The sequence below is a fragment of the Panthera onca genome, chromosome A1 (assembly GCF_046562875.1).
Source record: "Panthera onca isolate mPanOnc1 chromosome A1, mPanOnc1 haplotype 2, whole genome shotgun sequence".
In the NCBI taxonomy this organism is placed as follows: domain Eukaryota; kingdom Metazoa; phylum Chordata; class Mammalia; order Carnivora; family Felidae; genus Panthera; species Panthera onca.
Window position 1 is genome coordinate 178,810,344 of NC_138339.1, and position 23,005 is coordinate 178,833,348.

At 35.6% G+C, this 23,005-nt stretch overlaps 1 long non-coding RNA gene across 1 annotated transcript in view; it reads left to right on the forward strand.

Annotated features, from left to right (window-relative positions):
* Nucleotides 1–2,545: 2,545 nt before the first annotated feature.
* LOC132681931 (uncharacterized) overlaps nt 2,546–23,005 on the forward strand; it is a 97,522-nt gene continuing 77,062 nt past the window's right edge. The window contains exon 1 of the long non-coding RNA XR_009611333.2: nt 2,546–2,683. This is a non-coding gene — a long non-coding RNA (uncharacterized LOC132681931). The remainder of the gene's footprint in view (nt 2,684–23,005) is intronic.

The window sequence follows — 23,005 nt, forward strand, 5'->3', positions numbered from 1 at the left end:
GCCCAGATTAATTTCTTCCCATAAGGGAGGCAGGTACGTATGAGAGATAACAGAAGTGGGCAAGGCACTTATGGCATAGCCCCATAAATTGCACACCATCACTCCATACATATTTTATGAAGCTAAAGAAAACCACAGGAACAGTCCAGATACAAGGCATGGATAAACAGGTTTTACTTTTTAAAGAGAGAAGCTGCAAGGTCACATTGCAAAAAGCATGGATACAGGGTTGAATGGAAAGTTGCTATTATTTTGCAATCAAAACACACACAAACACAAGTATATGTTTAATATATATGAAGAGCCATGGTTTGTGCTATGGAGAGCGGCAAGAAAAGAGTTCAACAGAATAATAGAGGCCTAATGGCACAGAACTTGTAGGCTACTGTAATACATTATGCTTTCAATTAGAGTAAAAAGGAAAACTCCTGTAAGATTTTGAACAGAAGGGTGATGTCCACGTTGGAATGAGGAGGCAATTAAAATTGCAAACTTGGAGTTCAAATGAGAGGTCTGAACTGGGAATAGACATATAATATAATCTGCTAAAATTATAAATTCTATTTTTTCATTTATATTAAATATAAATTTAATGGATTTCCTTGAATTTTGTTTATACCATTATAATAGGTCAGCAAATAATACTGATTTCTGGTTTGTGACATCTATGTGAGAAAGCTGTATCATTTACAAATTTGATAAACATGGTTTCTACATCTAAACCCAAGTTTACCATATAGGAGATGAGCTCAATTGTTTGCTTTCCCTTTCCATACATCAGTGGCTATTAGAAACCAATACATTTTAGTTTTGGTCCCTTTTTGCTGTGTTATCATATAGTTAATTTGAGTGTTGCCTTCCTTTGCATTTTGGTATTTCCATGACTCTCCTTCAGGACGGGGCTACTTTTCACCTACATAGTTGTTAAAGACAACAACCAATGAAGTGTTTTACATTTAGTAAAAGGAGACATATGTATAGATTATTAAATAAATGTGTACAATTGGGAGCAGTCAATGTTGAACTAAAAAAACAAAACAAAATAAACAAATATGGCTTCCTTCCAACAGAAAAGGTATGTGCTGTGGTGTTTCTATATTTCTAGAAAGCTAACACAATCAGTCCAACTATGAGAAATTCCAATTAAATAGACATCTGTTGAAAACACAACAGAACAGCACGCAATCTGTTTCAAACATGTTTGCATAATGTGGCTGACAGACAGTTTAATAAAACAAACAATAGAGGTAATAAGGTTAGCACTTACTGACAATTAAGTATGAGTAGTTGATACCTGTAAGGAAAGGCGATTCAGAAAATCAGTGATAAGCAAGTAGATAATAGGGATTTAAAGCAGAATTTTAAGCAAAAAACACAGAAAATAATAATGAACTTCAGGAAAATATAGCATTCTGTTAATAATAAGAAGAAAGATACGTTTAATATATGCTATGAGAATTATAAAAATGAATCAATATGATTATTAAAAATAGACAAAGATAATAAAGGTACTTTAGAAATAATATACACACATAAAAGAATAGATATGTATGTGTGCATATAATGAAGGCAAATCCCTTCTTCTGCTCCTGTTTTATGTTTTACCTATTTCACATTCTCATCAGCCCCCAGGAAAATGTATCTCTTTAAGATGTCCAGCTCCTCCTCCATGAAACTGGATAGTTTTTATTGTAAAGTTTTTTCATGATTTATATTTAAATTTTCTGATCTGTTTTGCTTTTTCCTAACATGGACATTTTAAACGCTAGCATTCTACTTTCTCCCTTTGTTGATGACATTTATTTCCTTTCTCATCACCAATTTAATTTGACCTGTCATTCTCCACCATTTAAAACCTCTACTGTATCGTCAGAATCTTCCTTTTTGCAGACTAAATTCCTTTATTTGAGGATATCTCCTTTAAAATATCTACTGACATAAAGAACTCTCAATGTACCATTAGTACACAGATCACAAACTGGCAAGTAGTAGTTTGAAACAAGGGTGCTTATGGGTTGGATTCATCTATATAGTTTTCCTATTTTATTAAAGCAAATATATAAAGACTGATAGATTTCCTGTGTTAATAACAAATGTGACAGTACTTGGAGAAAATACTGACATAACAAATGTAATCTAGTCTGACTTCAGTTTTTAATATTTGGGTGCTATATATTTTCAGGCTTCACTCTCTCTTCACTTCCTGGCCTACGTTTGCACAGGCTGGGAACAACGTCTATGTGCTCCCTCACCTGGTGTGAGGTTCAAATCCCAGAAACAACTGGGACACCTGTGCCCACAACTAGAAATGTGGTGTCCAGCCCCACACCCTCACTATGATAAAAACCCCAAGCCAGTCTCCTTTCAGACTCTCACAAACCATTTCAGACTCACTCAGGAGGCTTACTCTGCTCTCCCCCAAAACTCTTATTATGCTAGTAATAAACTTTTCTATTCCTTTCTGTGTGTGTCTGCAGCATCATTTTATGACATACAAACCAGATTTTGAGTGGGTTCCACCCTGCCTCTGCAGAATGTTCTAAGGAGCAAGGATCTGCGGAAACTAGGACACCGCTCCCTCAGTACGATATTTGCATGGGCGCTTCTGATGCTTCTCATTTATTCCTCACGTGCTGATCTCAATGGACATTTAATTTTGCAGCCAACTACCTTAAAACACATGGTAGGTAACTTTTTATATTTTTATATATTGAAATTTATTGATTGAAAAAGATCTATGAATTTTCTAATGATATCAAATGGAACCACAATCATTAACCAAAAAGTACTGTGTGGGGAAAAAGGATGTGGTAGTTATAAAAATGAAGAGAAGTTTGTTCCCTAAAAAGATAATGATGTGATTGGTATTTTTCTTTTGGAAAAACTTTGAGGGCTCTAGCTTATTTTTTTCTTTTAATTCTAAAACCTAGCTTACGGATAAAGGCCCGGTTTAGATGTTATGTAACATTTTAATTTGTAATAGCATTTCAATTCTGCTAAAGGACTAGGAACTGTTCCAGAGAAGCAGATAAATGCAAAGTCAGGAGAGACTAACCAATATTCTAGTATCTTGAAGTGGTTAAGAAAAGCAAAATATTTTTCATAATTACCTCATTATTTAGTAATTGGAGACATTTGCTCTTTGTGAATTGTGATGTACTTATTTTATCCCTTGACAGAAATGGAATAAAAAGTAATTACAGTGCAAAACATATTTGTATAAGAACAGAATGAAATATGGAACCGATAAAAAAAATCCTGGGTTATTTTGAGAATGAGTCAATGAATTAATACATATAAAAGGCACAGAATAGTGCCTGGCCCATAATAAACGCCCAATGTTGCCTAATATTATTGGTGCTGTTATTGTTGTTATTGTAAAAGTAAGGGAACAGGTATCACACACCTATTGCTACAGTCATATTGTTCAGTTAGATTTCAGTTGTGGGGAATGTCTTGCACATTTTCTGAATTTGTATTTCTTTATCTATGATACATATTTATTTAAGTGGATGGGGGAATTAAAGTGGACTAACAATTCTAGTTCAATTCTTTTTTATTTAATTGCTTACCAACAAAATAGTTCTTATAATAACTATCAATTGCTTGTTAACTTTCACCCTTCTTCCGTTTTTCCCCTTTAATTAAAGTGCATCTCTAATTCTTAAATGATAAGATTGGTTTTGATAATTTTGCTGGAATTCCCAGTTTGAAGGTATTTAGAAAATAATACAAAGAAATATTCAGTGCTAGCTACTGACCTTGTGTCATCAGTGTCCAGATTAAGAATCCCTGCTCTTTTTTTTAAATTTTTATTTTCAGTTTCTTTGTTTGTTTGTTTGTTTTGCTTATTTTTAAATTCTACATATTAGTGAGAGTATTCAGTATTTATCTTTCTGATTTATTTCACTTAGCATAATACCCTCAAGATCCATCCATGTTCTAGCAAATGGCAGGATTTCCTTCCATTTTATAGCTGAATAGTATTCCATTTGTAAATCCTCGCTCTTAAATGCCTCAGAATCCAGGGGCACCTGGGTGGCTCAGTCAGTTGAGCATCTAGCTTCAACTCAGCTCGTGAGTTCGAACCCTGCGCCAGGCTCTGTGCTGACAGCTCGGAGCCTGCTTCGGATTCTGTGCTTCCCTCTCTCTCTGCCCCAACCCACTCGCATTCTGTCTCTGTGTCTCTCAAAAATAAATAAACATTTAAAAATTTCTTTTAAATGCCTTGGAATCTGGTGTATTATTATAACTAATATTTATTAATTCATTTTTAATTCAAGGGTTATTTTCGGGAGATTCAAGCTGTGCCACTTGGCATGAATCTAAGCATAGCCCCTGTGTTTTTTATCCTTCCAGTTATATTCCTGTCCTCAAAAGAGAAAATTCAGTAAATAGACGTGCATACCGTTTCCTACTTTCTGTATTTCTAATAGAAACTCAATGTCTCGTACAATAGGATTTTCCACCAGGATGACACAACATCCCATTGAATAGTTTACTGTTTTATTTATGAGACAGTAAATGAAATTACAAAGATAACTCTTTGTGTTTTATTTATGAGACAATAAATGAAATTACAAAGATTAACTATTTGTCTTTGAAGAGTTTCCCATATTTTTTTTTTTTCCTCATCAGTTGAGATCATTTCAAAAAGCACAATTAGGTTAAGATACCTTGTAGTTGTAGGTCAAATATTTAGCAAATTCATAAATAAATTTGTGTAAATGAATTCTAATCACTGAAAGCAAGTAAAGTAACTAGCAGTATGCAAAAGCCTAGATTATATAAAGGCTTATGGGAAATGATTACATGTGTCATGTCTGAATGTTTGTGTCCCCTCCCCCCCACATTCGTATATTAAAGCCCACAAGGTGATGGTGCTTGAAAGTAGGGCGAGGCCCCCATGATGGAAGCAGTGTCCTGATAAAGGGAGAAAGAGGGGACACAGTGTGTTCTCTTCCTAACACGTAAAGCTGCAGCAAGAAGGCAGCTGTCTACAAGTCAGGAATAAGTCCCTCAAGGGAGGAGGCAAATTGGCTAGCACTTTGGTCTTGGACTTCCTGGAAGTCTGCAGAACTGTGAGAAATAAATTCCCGTTTAACCCATCCATTATGCCGCATTTTATTATAGCAGCCAGAGTTGAGAAATACCATACGGCAGGAGTTAATAACTCAAAAAGTAATTAAATACAATGTAGTTTTAATATATATTAATGTCATAAATGAAAATGTGATGTTTTAATGTCTCAATAATAAAAAAAATCAAAAAGAACAGAAAAAAGGAGATACACCACAATTTTACAAGACACAAAGTGAAAACCGCTAGTGTGTATTGTGGTATTTTACAATTAGTCTGTCAAAAGCAAAATATAGGTATCAGTTATTCCTAGGCTAGAATTAGACTCAGGAATAGCCAGAATATGTGAAATTTTCTTGAATAACTCTTTCAAAATGAATAAATATGTTGTTTAATATTATATATATTCTTTTATTACCCTAGTTTTCTGATTATAAAGTATACTATTGTAGCTAACTTAAACAACATCGAAATATAAAAAGAGAAGTAAGTTACTATATTTTCTATATTTTTTAATTCTCTGATACACATACACTATTAATAAATTCAAATTATATTTAATGTTTGTATAAATATGAAAATGTCAAAATTATTTTGAAATATTTAAATGGCATTAAAAATTTTTATTTCATTATCTTAATTTCAAATTCTCTTTTGAATATTGAAAATAGATTTAAGGTAAATACAGTACCTTATAGTTTCTAGTACTTGTATTTTTTTTATTTTTTTAATGCTTACTTATTTTTGAGAATGAGAGGGGGGTGGATAAAGGATCTGAAGCAGGCTCTCTGATGACAGCACAGAGCCCGATGTGGGGCTTGAACTCACAAACCATGAGATCATGACCTAAGCCAAAGTTGGATGCTCTACCAACTGAGACACCCAGGTGCCCCTCTACTACTTCTGTTAACTATGTACTCCTGTTCTTGCCCATCTCTACCAGAAGACAGGAGATATTGTTGGTAGGTTTTTGGTAAATTAAATTTTTTCCTCATATAAAAAAATAAATGACATTTCCTTGCATATATATAACAAGTTTTTCCAGTTAACTTGTGTGTATGTTAAAATTTTCTTTGTAGTATAGTCTTTATGATTTCTAAATGTTGACTTGTAATGGGAAAATCTATTTTCTCAAAGGCTTTCTGAGCTTGCTTTTGATTTGATGGTTTTATTGATTTGAGATCAACGTAAATGTTTGGTATATAATTTACTTTTTGATGGCAATGTATTTTAAACATAAAGATATTATATGTTCCCTAGAAATTTAGAAAGTACAAAAAAGATTAACCTCCTAGTAAGCCTAAATAAAAGAGTATCTCTCTAAAGTTATTTTTTCATTACTGTGAAAGAATAGACTATTCTGTAATAATCTTTTAGAATCTGAAGATTTTTTTACTTAATATATTGCATTAGAAATTTGAGAGATTCTTTACTACTTAATTTGTAAAAGTGTTATATTAGCTCATTGTATTAGTATTTTATAATATATTAGGTCTTTGTTTTTTATTTTTATTTCTTTATTTTTTAATGTTTATTTTTCAGAGTGAGAGAGAACAAAAAGTGGGGAGGGGCAAGAAGAGAGGGAGACAGAGCATCTGAAGTGGGCTCTGTGCTGAGAACTGACAATGTAGGACTGGAACTCATGAACTGTGAGATCATTACCTGAGCCAAAGCTGGACACTAAACTGACTGAGCCACCCGGATGCCCCAGGTCTTTGTTTTTTAAATGATCACTATTACAGATGAAAGTAGAAAAATTATACCTTTAAGAAATCATGCTTCAATAGTATGCTTAAAAATAAATTCCTAAAACTATAATTTTTTAATAGAAAAGTGGAAAGCCTCCTAAAAATTTTAAAGTATGTTGGGGAGCCTCAGTGGCTCAATTAGTTAGGCCTCCGACTTGGTTTCATCTCAGGTCATGATCTCACAGTTGGTCGGATTGAGCCTCACATTGGTCTCCGTGTCCATTTGTGAGGATCCTGCGTGGCATTCTCTCTTTTCCCCTCCCTCTGTCCACTCCACACACTCTTTTATCTAAAAAAAAAATTAATATATGTTAGTAAACACATCGCAGTTCATAGTTCTACCAAGAGTCTGGAAATTGGTCCCTTCAGCCACTTCTTTTATTTATATTACAGGGACCACATTTTTCACCTTTATTTTCTCAATATACTTGAAATATATAAATCTCATTCTGACTTCTAATGTTAATTGCTTTTTATCTTATATTTACTTTAATACCAATGGTAACCACAATATAATAAATATAAATAACCTGACATATAGTTTATTTCTTCTTCTGGGCCAGTTTTCTCATCTTGCCACGGAGAAGCAACTTACTATTCCTAAAAAAATACATTATATCTTTTGTTTTACTATTATATTCCACTTTTACCTTTTATGAAATAATTATTAAGCAATTTTAAATATTTATTATTAAAGCTCACCATAATGCTAAAATAATAAAAACTGAAATCACAAGTTCTATATGAAATCCTAATACATAAATTTTTTTTTCAATATATGAAATTTATTGTCAAATTGGTTTCCATACAACACCCAGTGCTCATCCCAAAAGATGCCCTCCTCAATACCCATCACCCACCCTCCCCTCCCTCCCACCCCCCATCAACCCTCAGTTTGTTCTCAGTTTTTAACAGTCTCTTATGTTTTGGCTCTCTTCCACTCTAACCTCTTTTTTTTTTTCCTTCCCCTCCCCCATGGGTTTCTGTCAAGTTTTTCAGGATCCACATAAGAGTGAAACCATATGGTATCCGTCTTTCTCTGTATGGCTAATTTCACTTAGCATCACACTCTCCAGTTCCATCCACGTTGCTACAAAAGGCCATATTTCATTCTTTCTCATTGCCACGTAGTATTCCATTGTGTATATAAACCACAATTTCTTTATCCATTCATCAGTTGATGGACATTTCGGCTCTTTCCATCATTTGGCTATTGTTGAGAGTGCTGCTATAAACATTGGGGTACAAGTGTCCCTATGCATCAGTACTCCTGTATCCCTTGGGTAAATTCCTAGCAGTGCTATTGCTGGGTCAAGGGTAGGTCTATTTTTAATTTTTTGAGGAACCTCCACACTGTTTTCCAGAGTGGCTGCACCAATTTGCATTCCCACCAACAGTGCAAGAGGGTTCCCGTTTCTCCACATCCTCTCCAGCATCTATAGTCTCCTGATTTGTTCATTTTGGCCACTCTGACTGGCGTGAGGTGATATCTGAGTGTGATTTTGATTTGTATTTCCCTGATGAGAAGCGACGTTGAGCATCTTTTCATGTGCCTGTTGGCCATCCGGATGTCTTCTTTAGAGAAGTGTCTATTCACGATATGTCATTTGCAAATATCTTTTCCCATTCCCTTGGTTGCCTTTTAGTTTTGTTGATTGTTTCCTTTGCAGTGCAGAAGATTTTTATCTTGATGAGGTCCCAATAGTTCATTTTTGCTTTTAATTCCTTTGCCTTTTGGGATGTGTCAAGTAAGAAATTGCTGTGGCTGAGGTCAGAGAGGTCTTTTCCTGTTTTCTCCTCTAGGGTTTTGATGGTTTCCTGCTTCACATTCAGGTCCTTTATACATTTTGAGTTTATTTTTGTGAATGGTGTGAGAAAGTGGTCTAGTTTCAACCTTCTACATGTGGCTGTGAGTTCTCCCAGCACCACTTGTTACAGAGACTGTCTTTTTTCCATTGGATATTCTTTCCTGCTTTGTCAAAGATTAGTCTGCCATACTTCTGTGAGTCTAGTTCTGGGGTTTCTATTCTATTTCATTGGTCTATGTGTCTGTTTTTGTGCCAATACCATGCTGTCTTGATGATGACAGCTTTGTAGTAGAGGCTAAAGTCTGGGATTGTGATGCCTCCTGCTTTGGTCTTCTTCTTCAAAATTACTTTGGCTATTCGGGGCCTTTTGTGGTTCCATATGAATTTTAGGATTGCTTGTTCTAGCTTCGAAAAGAATGCTGGTGCAATTTTGATTGGGATTGCATTGAATGTGTAGATAGCTTTGGGTAGTATTGACATTTTGACTATCGTTCTTCCAACCCATGAGCATGGAATGTTTTTCCATTTCTTTATATCTTCTTCAATTTCCTTCATAAGCTTTCTATAGTTTTCAGCACACAGATCTTATACATCTTTGGTTAGATTTATTCCTAGGTATTTTATGCTTCTTGGTGCAATTGTGAATGGCATCAGTTCCTTTATTTGTCTTTCTGTTGTTTCATTGTTAGTGTATAAGAATGCAACTGATTTCTGTACATTGATTTTTGTATCCTGCAACTTTGCTGAATTCATGTATCAGTTCTAGCAGAGTTTTGGTGGAGTCTGTTGGATTTTCCATGTATAGTATCATGTCATCTGCAAAAAGTGAAAGCTTGACTTCATCTTTGCCAATTTTGATGCCTTTGATTTCCTTTTGTTGTCTGATTGCTGATGCTAGAACTTCCAACACTATGTTAAACAACAGCGGTGAGAGTGGACATCCCTGTCGTGTTCCTGATCTCAGGGAAAAAGCTGTCAGTTTTTCCCCATTGAGAATGATGTTAGCTGTGGGCTTTTCATAAATGGCTTTTATGATCTTTAAGTATGTTCCTTCTATTCCAACTTTCTTGAGGGTTTTTATTAAGAAAGGATGCTGAGTTTTGTCAAATGCTTTTTCTGCATCAATTGGCAGGATTATATGGTTCTTATCTTTTCTTTTATTAATGTGATGTATCACATTGATTGGTTTGCAAATGTTGAACCAGACCTGCATCCCAGGAGTGAATCCCACTTGATCATGGTGAATAATTCTTTTTATATGCTGTTGAATTCGATTTGCTAGTATCTTATTGAGAATTTTTGCATCCATATTCATCAGGGATATTGGCCTGTAGTTCTCTTTTTTTACTGGGTCTCTGTCTGGTTTAGGAATCAAAGTAATACTGGCTTCATAGAATGAGTCTGGAAGTTTTCCTTCCCTTTTTATTTTTTGGTATAGCTTGAGAAGGATAGGTATTATCTCTGCTTTAAATGTCTGTAGAACTCCCCTGGGAAACCATCTGGTCCTGGATTCTTATTTGTTGGGAGATTTTTGATAACTGATTCAATTTCCTTGCTGGTTATGGGTCTGTTCAAGCTTTCTATTTCTTCCTGATTGAGTTTTGGAAGTGTGTGGGTGTTTAGGAATTTGTTCATTTCTTCCAGGTTGTCCAGTTTGTTGGCATATAGTTTTTCATAGTATTCCCTGATAATTGCTTGTATGTCTGAGGGATTGGTTGTAATCATTCCATTTTCATTCATGATTTTATCTATTTGGGTCATCTCCCTTTTCTTTTTGAGAAGCCTGGCTAGAGGTTTGTCAATTTTGTTTATTTTTTTCAAAAAATCAACTCTTGGTTTCGTTGATCTGCTGTACAGTTTTTTTAGATTCTATATTGTTTATTTCTGCTCTAATCTTTATTATTTCTCTTCTGCTGTTGGGTTTAGGGTGTCTTTGCTGTTTTGCTTCTATTTCCTTTAGGTGTGCTGTTAGATTTTGTATTTGGGATTTTTCTTGTTTCTTGAGATAGGCCTGGATTGCAATGTATTTTCCTCTCAGGACTGCCTTTGCTGCATCCCAAAGCGTTTGGATTGTTGTATTTTCATTTTCGTTTGTTTCCATATATTTTTTAATTTCTTCTCTAATTGCCTGGTTGGCCCATTCATTCTTTAGTAGGGTGTTCTTTAACCTCCATGCTTTTGGAGGTTTTCCAGACTTTATCTTGTGGTTGATTTCAAGCTTCATAGCATTGTGGTCTGAAAGTATGCATGGTATGATCTCAATTCTCGTATACTTATGAAGGGCTGTTTTGTGACCCAGTATGTGATCTATCTTGGAGAATGTTCCATGTGCACTCGAGAAGAAAGTATCTTCTGTTGCTTTGGGATGCAGAGTTCTAAATGTATCTGTCAAGTCCATCTGATCCAATGTATCATTCAGAGCCCTTTTTGCTTTATTGACCTTGTGTCTAGATGATCTATCCATTTCTGTAAGGGGAGTGTTAAATTCCCCTGCAATTACCACATTCTTATCAATAAGGTTGCTTATGTTTGTGAGTAATTGTTTTATATATTTGGGGGCATCCGTATTCAGTGCATAGACTTTTATAATTGTTAGCTCTTCCTGATGGATAGACCCTGTAATTATTATATAATGCCCTTCTTCATCTCTTGTTACAGCCTTTAATTTAAAGTCTAGTTTGTCTGATATAAGTCAATTTACATTCAGCGTTATTATAGAAAGATGTGAGTTTAGAGTCATTGTTATGTCTGTTGGTTTCATGCTTGTAGCGATGTCTCTGGTACTTTGTCTCACAGGATCCCCCTTAGGCTCTCTTGTAGGGCTGGTTTAGTGGTGATGAATTCCTTCATTTTTGTTTGTTTGGAAGACCTTTATCTCTCCTTCTATTCTAAATGACAGACTTGCTGGATAAAGGATTCTCGGCTGCATATTTTTTCTGTTCATCACATTGAAGATGTCCTGCCATTCCTTTCTGGCCTGCCAACTTTCAGTAGAGAGATCCGTCACGAGTCTTATCAGTCTCCCTGTATATGTTAGAGCACGTTTATCCCTAGCTGCTTTCAGAATTTTCTCTTTATCCTTGTATTTTGCCAGTTTCACTATGATATGTCGTGCAGTAGATCGATTCAGGTTACGTCTGAAGGGAGTTCTCTGTGCCTCTTGGCTTTCAATGCCTTTTTCCTTCCCCAGATCAGGGAAGTTCTCAGCTACTATTTCTTCAAGTACCCCTTCAGCACCTTTCCCTCTCTCTTCCTCCTCTGAATACCAATTATGCGTAGATTATTTCTTTTTAGTGCATCACTTAGTTCTCTAATTTTCCCTTCATACTCCTGGATTTTTTTTTTTATCTCTCTTTTTCTCAGCTTCCTCTTTTTCCACAATTTTATCTTCCAGTTCACCTATTCTCTCCTCTGCCTCTTCAATCCAAGCTGTGGTTGTCTCCATTTTATTTTGTAGCTCATGGATAGCATATTTTAGCTCCTCCTGACTATTCCTTAGTCCCTTAATCTCTATAGCAATAGATTGTCTGCTGTCCTTTATACTGTTTTCAAGCCCAACGATTAATTTTATGACTATCATTCTAAATTCATTTTCTGTTATATTGTTTAAATCATTTTTGATCAGTTCGTTAGCTGTCATTATTTCCTGGAGATTCTTTTGAGGGGAATTCTTCCTTTTTGTCATTTTGGATAATCCCTGGAGTGGTGTGGAACTGTGGGGCATTTCCCCTGTGCTGTCTTGAATAACTTGCTTGGTGGGCGGGGCCACAGTCAGACTCTTGTGTACCTTCTCTTCCCTTCTCCTAGGGGCGGATTCACTGTGGGGTGGTGTGGCTGGTCTGGGCTACTTGCACACTTCCAGGCTTGTGGTGCTGGGGATCTGGCATATTAGCTGGGGTGGATTGGCAAGGTGCAGGGGCGGGAGGGGCAGGCCTAGCTCACTTTTCCTTTGGAGATCTGCTTTGGGAGGGGCCCTGCGGCAGTGGGAGGGAGTCAGACCTGCCACCAGAGGGATGGATCCTCAGAAGCACAGTGCTGGGTGTTTGCATGGTGCAAGCAAGTTCCCTGGCAGGAACTGGTTCCCTTTGGGATTTTGGCTGGGGGATGGGTGAGGGAGATGGCGCTTGTGAGCGCCTCTGTTCCCCGCCAAGCTGTGCTCTGTCGTCCGGGGCTCAACAACTCTCCCTCCCATTGTCCTCCAGCCTTCCCACTGTCAGAGCAGAGCTGTTACCTTATAACCTTCCAGATGTCAAGTCCCTCTTGCTGTCTGAACACACTCTGTTTGGCCCCTCTGCTTTTGCCAGCCAGACTCAGGGGCTCTGCTTTGCTGGCAGGCTGCCCCTCCGCCCTGACTCCCTCCCGCCAGTGAATGTATCACGCACAGTCTCTCCACCCTTCCTACCCTCTTCCGTGGGCCTCTTGTCTACACTTGGCTCAGGAGGACCCATTCTGCTAGTCTTCTGGTGTTTTTCTGGGTTATTTAGGTAGGTGTGGGTGGAATCTAAGTGATCAGCAGGACGCAGTGAGCCAAGCGTCCTCCTATGCCACCATCTTCCTGGAAGCTCTTGAGGTTATTCTACTTTGCTTTAGATAACCTAACCTGCATCATGCTCACCATCTAAAACAAATTTTATTTAGGGATAAACAACCCCCATTGGCAATTTTTGTGCCAGGTAAAATTTTCCACACCATTACATTAAAAACCATGACACTTTGCACAGAAAATGGAAATGGTATTTAAATGAAAAATCTTGTCGTATTTTGACACTTGAAAGATTGTCGTAAGTAGCAAATTTCCCCAATCTTTAGCTTAAATTATGGCACAGACACTTTATAAATGTCCTTTTCTATCTTTCACATTAAAGTCACGTTTCCATTCACCAGCATTTATGAGATTGGACATTTATTGGATTCTTTAATGTCAGGAACTTTTTATGCACTTTACAAGTATTTGTATATTAAAATTTAACACCGTCTCTGTGAAATTGATATTGTTTATGTACCCATTTTACTGATCAAGTCTTAGAAGAAAAAGAAGACTAAGGGCTGTGTGTCTGGTAGCATGACCAGTAAGTTTCACAGCTGGGAGTAGAATTGCAGCAGCCTGGTTAGAGATCCCACCTCTCACCCACTCCACATTGCAGCCTCTTTAGGGTGAAATAATGCATAGATCAAAAAATCACCCTCTTCCTTTTCTTTATGTAGTATGCAAAGGCACTTTAATTTAATAATTATAGTTATTTATAGAGACTAACGATATACATTGCTTTCCAGAACTACAAAACATCAGGTACTTGTATTGAAGGCCTGAAGTTCAAGTTGTGTTTATAACAGGAAAGTAAAGTTTTGCGTTTTCCACGTATACAAATAACTGTCACCATAATAAAACTTCACATGATTCATATCCAGAAACTTTCATCGCCTCCTCTTTGTTCCCTCCACTTCCCTTGCATGATTCATTGAGCATCAGAGCAGTCCCCTCTCAAATCCCACTAGCATTGCATTGTGTTCTCAGCTCCTTATAGAATGCCTTTCATTGCAGATAACACCCTTTCCAAAACCCAGACACATAGATACACATACATCATTGAAGTACCCATTTCCAATACCTACTGGCCAGCATTGATTTCTGAATGATCTAAGGTACATTTCATAGTGGATGCACCACTCCCCTAACACACACGCACAAACACACACACACACACACACACACACACACACACATTCACACACGCACGCACGCACGCATGCACTCAAATAGATGTAAAAGCAGTCTTGAATTTCATCATTGGTGTATTTTGCTATTGTTTTCTTTCCTCTTTTGCTGTAGGTTCAGGTTTCTCTTCTCTAATTCCCTTATTCTTTTGTTCTCTGTTAGGATGTAAAAGATAAATCACTGTTAACCCTAACCAGATTTAGAAACTAATTAGTTTTTATACAACCCCTACCCTTTTATTTTGAACTAATTCCGTATATACTTCTCAATCAATCTTTTGTCCCCAAACTCCAGACTGGAACACAATCCATGTAGCTAATCAGAGAGTTTTATTAAATGACTATTTGTTGGGGGATTTCTCTATGGAAGCAAAATATTTCAGGTGTTTTAAGTGTTTATCAGTTTCTATTGTCTTTGTCAGGATTATGCTAGCCAAACTGAACTTCTAGAAATGAGAATTATACAGAAATAATATCTATTTCTAATCAGTCATCCAAGTAGTCTTACTATTTGTCTTATGTTACATAAAAAATAAAAAAAAAGAATTAAAAACAATCAACCTACATTTTATCTGCCAAGTGTTCACCTTCTCCAGGTTAAAAAAAATCAAAGTAAGTCCAGAATTTTCTCATTAATAACATTATGAATATTATAATAAATATTTTCTGGATAGAATTTTAAATAACCACACTCAAATTAAAACAATATATTTATCATTACCTGTTTTGTATGTTGATTCCAATATACTATACAAACAAAATTATTTACTTTTGAAATTGCATAAACATTGAATTTAATATGAAATATAAATTATTTCTGTGAACTATGCTATTTCTAAAAGTCCAGAGGACTCAATAGAATGCCATATAAAGATTTCTATTCTACTGTTATTCTCTTATTAGTTCACGATTACTTACTGGGATATTTCATCTAATTATTGTTTAAATCCAATCACATTCTTATAAAATTGGTTATAAATCCAGTTTTTATTAAATTTGGCATACCACTATCTTTAAAAATAAAATAGAATGAAATTAAAGAGGCAAGAAGAAACGTACATTAAAAATAATAAGAGGTAAAGTTTTTTTTATGTTTTTTAATCCACAAGAAGCCATATGGCAAGATAAGATTCAGAGTGATGGCATTCAGTTAAAATCAAAGTGATGGCTTAGATATTTCTGGTATTTAACAATTTATTTGAATGGGAAATTACTATCTTCTTCTGACCCAAACAAACCAAAACCTTTTTCGTTTCCCCCCTAATCTTTGTAGGATTTGAAAAATTTGAGGAAAGGTGGTAGACATTTTGCTTGATATAGAGTGGTAGGAGAGAAATATTGACATAGGGACTACTAAGACTTTGATTTCCAATTCTCCAAATCCCAGTATACAAAGACAGAACACAAAATGGAAAAAGAAAATAAGCTCAGGCACTACATTCCCTAACCTAAAATGAATGCTAATAAATACACATCAGTTTTCAAAAAATAATATAATACATAATAATATGTAAAGTGCTTACAACTATGTCTAGCATATTTTAGTCCCAAATAAACATTAGCTATGTTAGTAAGAAAAACACAGAAGTATGTAACATTAGATTAAATATTTTGTGTTGTGTCTGAATTAATTAATTAGCATTGTAAGGAAGAAAATAATTGGTAACAAGAATCCCTAACTATAAAGTTAAAATCACACTGGAGGGGGGTGTCAGAAAATTAAGCAAAGAGTCACAAAGATTTTTAAAAACTCCATCTCCTCTTGACTCCGACATCACACATGCCAATGATACCCATGTCAGAGAAGGATGTTTTCTAGTGCCCTAAGGCTCAAGGTCTTGCTCTCATTCCTTAATATAGCGCATGGTACTTTCCTATCAGCAACTGTACCCACATGCCTTTCTCTCCCTATAGCCATAAATGAACAATCTCTACCCATGCAGTGACCAAGGTCCTATCTTTTCTTGTCTACTCAAGGACACCACTCCATTGTTCACTCTTTCCCTTCTAGAATATCTCCTGATCCCTAGCTCCTGAAATATCCTTGTCAATGCCAACACAATATAATTTCTTCTTTTCTTTCTTAATTTTATTTAGACAGACAGAGAGAGAGAGAGAGAGAGAGAGAGCAGGGAAGTGGGACAAAGGGAGAAAGAGAGAGAATCCTAAGCAAGATCCGTGCTGAGAATGGACCCCCAATGCTGGATCCCTTGACTCTGGGATCATGACCTGAGCCAAAATCAGGAGTCAGGTGTGCAACTGATTGAGCTACCCAGGTGCTCCTCATTTCTTCCTTTTGAAACACAGATGCAAGCTTTATTTATTCCATTTGTCTCACAAGCTACTTGGCCCATTTCTTTGCCAGTAAAAAATCAGCAAGAATCGCCTATAAACACTTTTCAGTTCCTCTCAGAACTGCACCAGTCTGACTTGAACCTCAACTTACTTTCCCATTGCTCATTCCAATTACTGACAATGTATCAGCACTATTCAAGAGAATGGATGGCTCTCTCCTCTTTGACTGCATACTGTCTTTTTCCCTTTGGCCTTGATGTCCCTTTTTTTCAATCTCTTTGCTGGTTCCTCTACTTACTCTCTTTTAGGGGAGTTCCCAAATGCACAGGCTTTAGCCTTCACCTGTTTTCATTCTATAGGCCCTCCTTTTATGATTTTGTCCAGTTTCTGTAACAACTTGCAAATTTATATCTTCAAGTCTGACTAACCTTCTGAACTCCAAACATATATAACTCTCTGCTTGAAATTTCATTTTAGTATCGATCTCGTATCTCAAACTTAACATGCCCATATCCCTACCATGCTCACCTCCACTCCCAAACTTGCTTCATCTACATTCTTCTTTCAGTCGAGTGAATGGCAACTAAATCCTTCTAGCTGCCCAGTCCAGAAATCTTGGTTGTTCTCATTTATTTCCAGGGATACTGTCTGTTTCTCCTTCTTAGAAAACACTAAGGAAATTCCTCCTCAGCCTTTTTTATTTGCTCTTCCCTCTACCTAGAATAACCTTCCCCATTCATCAGGACTCTATCAAGTAAAAATTTATTGAAAAGGCTTCTGTGTGTACCTTGTGCAAGAGTAAATACCATACCCCTTCTGAAAGCTTCTTCCCTGCCTTTACCCAACTCTCCTTAATATAAGTCTTTGGTATATGTGTCTATCAAAGGAAAAAGAGGTAAAATTACATACTCAAGCCACTAATTAAATTTTTTAAATTAAAATTTTGTTTTCCAAACAAGAGTTAGATTTTGATCACTTCATGATTTTCTTCCACATTAACTAGAAACATTCATGAAAATATTGACTTTTTCTATGAATAAAAACATAATCACTAACTACACTGTTAATCATTTCAACATATAATACAAAAAATACTAAGAATATAATACTAATAGAAGCTCATTAGAAATAAAAGTGTAAATAACAAACCACTATGTACCTGATATTTTGAATGAACATGTTCAATACTTTCTTATCCAAATAAATATGTCATTTTAATAAAACTAGGTTTCTCTCTCTCTCTCTCTCTCTCTCTGTGTGTGTGTGTGTGTGTGTGTGTGTGTGTGTGTGTAATCAATGGAACATCTCAATTGACTCTATCATGGGATTCACATTATGATTCTGTTAACTTTGATAAATTGGTAACTTCTCATTTGCTCCGGGGCATCTGTCTATTTGTATAAGATGATAAATATGAGACATACATTTGTACTTTAATTGATTGTTTTCTTCTTTTAATTTTTTCTGAGACAGTGTGAGCTGGATTGAGGAGCAGAGGGAGAGAGAGAGAGAATTTCAAGCAGGCTCTAATTTTTTACATTCCCTCTTGGTTGTAATCATGGAATATATATAAAGAAAACTAAAATAGTGAATGAATGTGTGTGTATGTGTGTGTGTGCATGTTGCAAAAAATAACTTATTATTCATCACCCCGCATGGGCATCCCTATATGTTACCTTAAGAAAAAAAAAAAAACAAAACACTTCCATTTGAAAGATCTTTGTCAAAATTGATACTGACCAAAATTAATTTTTAAAAATCTGACCACAGTGAGGAAAAACACTGACAGCAAGTCAAAGGCTGCGATAAGAATTTGCCAGGAACTGAGTGATGGTTTCAAAATATATAAAAATGTGATAAAAGCATGGGCATTATATTTCTGTTTCTTTAACTGGATATTGAGAAAAGTAATGGCTACAGACAAAGTGAAAGAAGCCCTGCTATGTGAAATAGAATGGGTGATCTTAGATTTAGAAATGACATTGACCTCTAATCTTAGACAGTGGAGGAGCTGAACACGGTGGAAGCAAGAGGGAGGAAGAGAAGAAAACAGATTATTTTTTTTTTAAATTTTTTTTCAACGTTTTTTATTTATTTTTGGGACAGAAAGAGACAGAGCATGAACGGGGGAGGGGCAGAGAGAGAGGGAGACACAGAATCGGAAACAGGCTCCAGGCTCCGAGCCATCAGCCCAGAGCCTGACGCGGGGCTCAAACTCACGGACCGCGAGATCATGACCTGGCTGACGTCGGACGCTCAACCGACTGCGCCACCCAGGCGCCCCAAAAACAGATTATTTTATTAGAGCTGCAGTTTGTCTGAAGTAATTACAAAGTAGGACAAAAGTGTGGCAAAGACTTCTAGTGATCATCAAAGCTAGAGATAAAAAAACAGACCAATAAAAATAGAAGCAGACATGAAATGATGAGAGAATTACTGCTTCTGAATATGAGAACGAGTTCAGAAATTTAACTTTAGTTTGAATCTATTTACTCTTTATTCTGCTAATGTTAAATATTTAAAATGTGATAAAATGTTTAAAGGATACATAGAATACAAAAATCATAAAAATAACTGGACAGGTTTAAAATTAAAAATGTAAATTTGTAGTGATATTGGATCACTCTGTTATGATAAGATTAAAGAACCCAAAATAGATTTCATATTTGCAAACTTACTAAGAATTCAAAAGGAACATTTATAAAAGCATTTATAAAAAATATTTCTTGAGGAGTGCCTGGGTGGCTCAGGTGCTTAAGCGACCTACTTTGGCTAAGGTCATGATCTCATGATTTGTGAATTCAAGCCCCACACCGGGCTTGCTGCTGTCAGCACAGAGCTTGCTTCGATCATCTCTCTCTCTATCTCTCCCTCTCTCTGCCCCTTCCCTGCTAGTGCATGTTCTCTCTCTCTCTCAAAAGTAAATAAACATTAAAAAATTCTTTAAAAGTGATTAATAAATCATATAAAATGTCAAAAGAGCACTATATCACAGCCCTTACATATAAAGTCAGTTCCAGTATAAATAGTATTTAAAAATATTATCCACATGGAACAAATTTTACCCATTTTGGGGCCAAATTTCAATGCCTACCATCTTTCCAAGGATTTCCCCAGTATTTCTCTTTCCTAGACAGAATTAACAACCTGTTACAGAACAGTATTTACAATGATAGCATAATGGTCAGCTTTTCTATTTATTTAAGTAATAATCTTTGAATACTTACATGTGAATAAATATATGAACAATTAATTTCAGGATGTGATGAATCTGATGGATAAATAATATAGATTACCATGATGAAAATGTGTAGGCAGATTCTTAAAATGAAATTGTCAAGGAGAACTCTTAGAGGAGATGATATTTAACCAAATCCTGAAAATCCAGTAGGAGCTAGCCAATTAGGTCACAGAAAGGGGTTGGTGAAAATCATTTTAGTAGCAGTGGAAGGAGATTGTAACACTGTCTACATGACTTTTTCAGCATTACACAGTTTGTTCACCCACTAAAGTAAGGAGAAGTTAGAGCAATCTTATAGCAACACAGATGTGGATTCTAATACAACCAATTTCCAAAGAGAGTAGTGCTTGTGTCATCCCAAGGAATGTCAGCTTAATATGAGCTTGTTCCAGGGTGCTATGTCCTTATAAAATATCTTTTACATTGATGTTCCCACTAAAGTGAAGGATAAATAAACAGCCTCTCAGTTGAAATCCACTGTTGTGTTTGGTGAAACTCTAGGCATGGTGGATACGTGAATTCTCTAGAAGGAATTAAATGAAGTACTAAAGGTTAGAGATGTAGAACTGGTCAGAATTGGAAGATAATCCTTTTTTAAAGGAAAATTCATCAGTTGAACAAATCCACCAAGAGATAATAAAATACATTCATCTAATGCAGGTTTGCATATATATACAGCAAGTTTGAGTCATGAGATTATATCAGGCGATGAGATTCTAAGCAATGATATATCAGTATCCTTTGAGTTGGAAATCAAAGAGGAAATCCTGGATTCTATGGGAGATATCAGATACAAGAACTAGAAAAAGGAGGAAGGCATCCAGCTAATGAAGGGGACCTTCAGAGTTAAATATTTATCTATAATCTCAAGAGAGAGAGAGAATGATGGATGCACTATCTCACTGACACATGCAGCCAGTCATGAAGAGTCAGCTAGGGTGGCCACATAGAATTGACCTAGAGTAGAAAGTTGTAGTTGAAAGTTCAGATGGATTTATTTAGTTATAATTAATTAGGCATCCAATAGAATAGTGTGCTAGAGTACAGAGAATGAAAGTTATAGAATGAAATACAGTGTAAATTTATGCCAGCCCATGCCATAGCAGAACAGCAACTATCAGAAGTCTCCTTGAGAGAAAGTTACATTGCATGTGTAGGATAACAGAGATTTTCTGGATCTAACATTTAAGATATTTTTTGAGGGATTTCTACTGGCGGTTTATGATGGCAAGAGAACTTCCAATGGAAAGAGAGAACAACCCAAAGACACTCAAATGTAGGCAAGCCCAGAGATCATGGACTATAGTTGATAAGTACCCTACATTAGCTAAAATATATACTACAATTTAGAGGAACTATGATAGAGAATACGAGAAGGGCAGATTGAGGGCATATGGTCTCCAGTCTTAAATACCAAAATGTCTCAGTTTTAATTAATTTGGTAAGCAACAGGGGAGCAAATCATGGTTATTGAGCAGATTACATGGTTATATGAACAGAATTTAGGTTTAGAAGAGATTAACTTGGCAGCTGTGAAAAGTCTCCTTTGAATATTTGATATTAATGTTTCACAGCTTGCAAATAACTACCATAGTTGAAAGAGTATCACGTTCACCATGACAAACTCTCTTGCTGAAAAGTACATTTAATATTTTTATAAAAGTCACCCTAAAAGTGTGCTGATTTTGTTTCTGATTTACATGTTAATCATAAGTTTGTCGTTTCTTTAATGAAAGATGAATGAAATAAAATGAAAGGATGCAGTATGGACTGAATATTTCTGAAAATATGATTTTACAAAATCATGAAATGATAAGCATAGTATCTACCTACATAAAATAGTGATCTGTGTTACGGAATAGTCTCAGAATCTCATAAATTATATGTTGGCAAAATATATAATAATAATTAATTATAATGATAATATATCTTCACTTATAATTCGCCAATATGTTTATTTATTTTTATTTTATTTTTCCAACTTTATTGAGGTATAGCTGACAATTAAAAATTATATATATTTAAAGTGCACAATTTGATGATTTGATATAGTCAAACTATTGTACATTAGACCTCCACAATTTTTTATCTTGCTTAATTGAAACTTCGTATTGACCAACATCAGCCTATATCCCTCTTTCCCTAGCCCATGGTAAACAATATTCTACTCACTGTTTCTCTGATTTTGACATTTTTAGATTCCACATACAAGTCATATCATGCAGTATTTATCTTTCTGTGTCTGACTTACTTCACTTGGGACGATATCCTCCAGGTACATCCATTTTGTTGCCAATAGCAGGTTTTCCTTTCTTAAGGTTGAATAATATTTCTGGGTGTGTGTGTATTACATTTTCTTTATCCATTCATCCATTGACAGACATTTAGATTGTTTCCATATCTTGGCTGTTATTAATGCTGAAGTGAACATGGGAGTGCAGGTATCTATTCAAGATACTGATTACATATTCTCCTTTGGATATATACCCAGAAATGGATGGTTATCATATGATAATTCTATTTAAATATTTTGATGAATCTCCATATGGTTTTCTATAATGGTTATACCAATTTACATTTCTACCAACCATATACAAGTGATTTCTTTTTCTCTATATCTTCAGCAACATTTGTTACCCCTTGTCTTTCTCATAATGGCCATCCCAACTTGTGTGAAGTGATATCTCATTGTGATTTGGATTTGCATTTCCTCATAATTGAGGAGCCTTTTTACTTTTTCCTGTTGTCTTTTTTTACATCTTTTTATGTCTTTTTTTTTTTTTTTTCGGTTTTTATTCCAACACCAGTTAGTTAACATACAGTGTGATATTAGTTTCAGGTATACGATACAGTGATTCAAGCTTCTATACAACACCAGACGCTCATCAGGACAAGTTCACCCCTTAATCCCCATCACCTATTTCACCCATACCCCCTCCACTCCCCTCTGGTAACCATTAATTTGTTCTCTATAGTTAAGCCTGTTTCTTGTTTTCTCTCTCTCTCTCTCTCTCTCTCTCTCATTCTCTCTCTTTTTTTTCCCCTTTGTTATCTGTATTGTATCTTAAATTCCACATATGAGTGAAATCATTGGTATTTTTCTTTCTTTGTCTGACTTA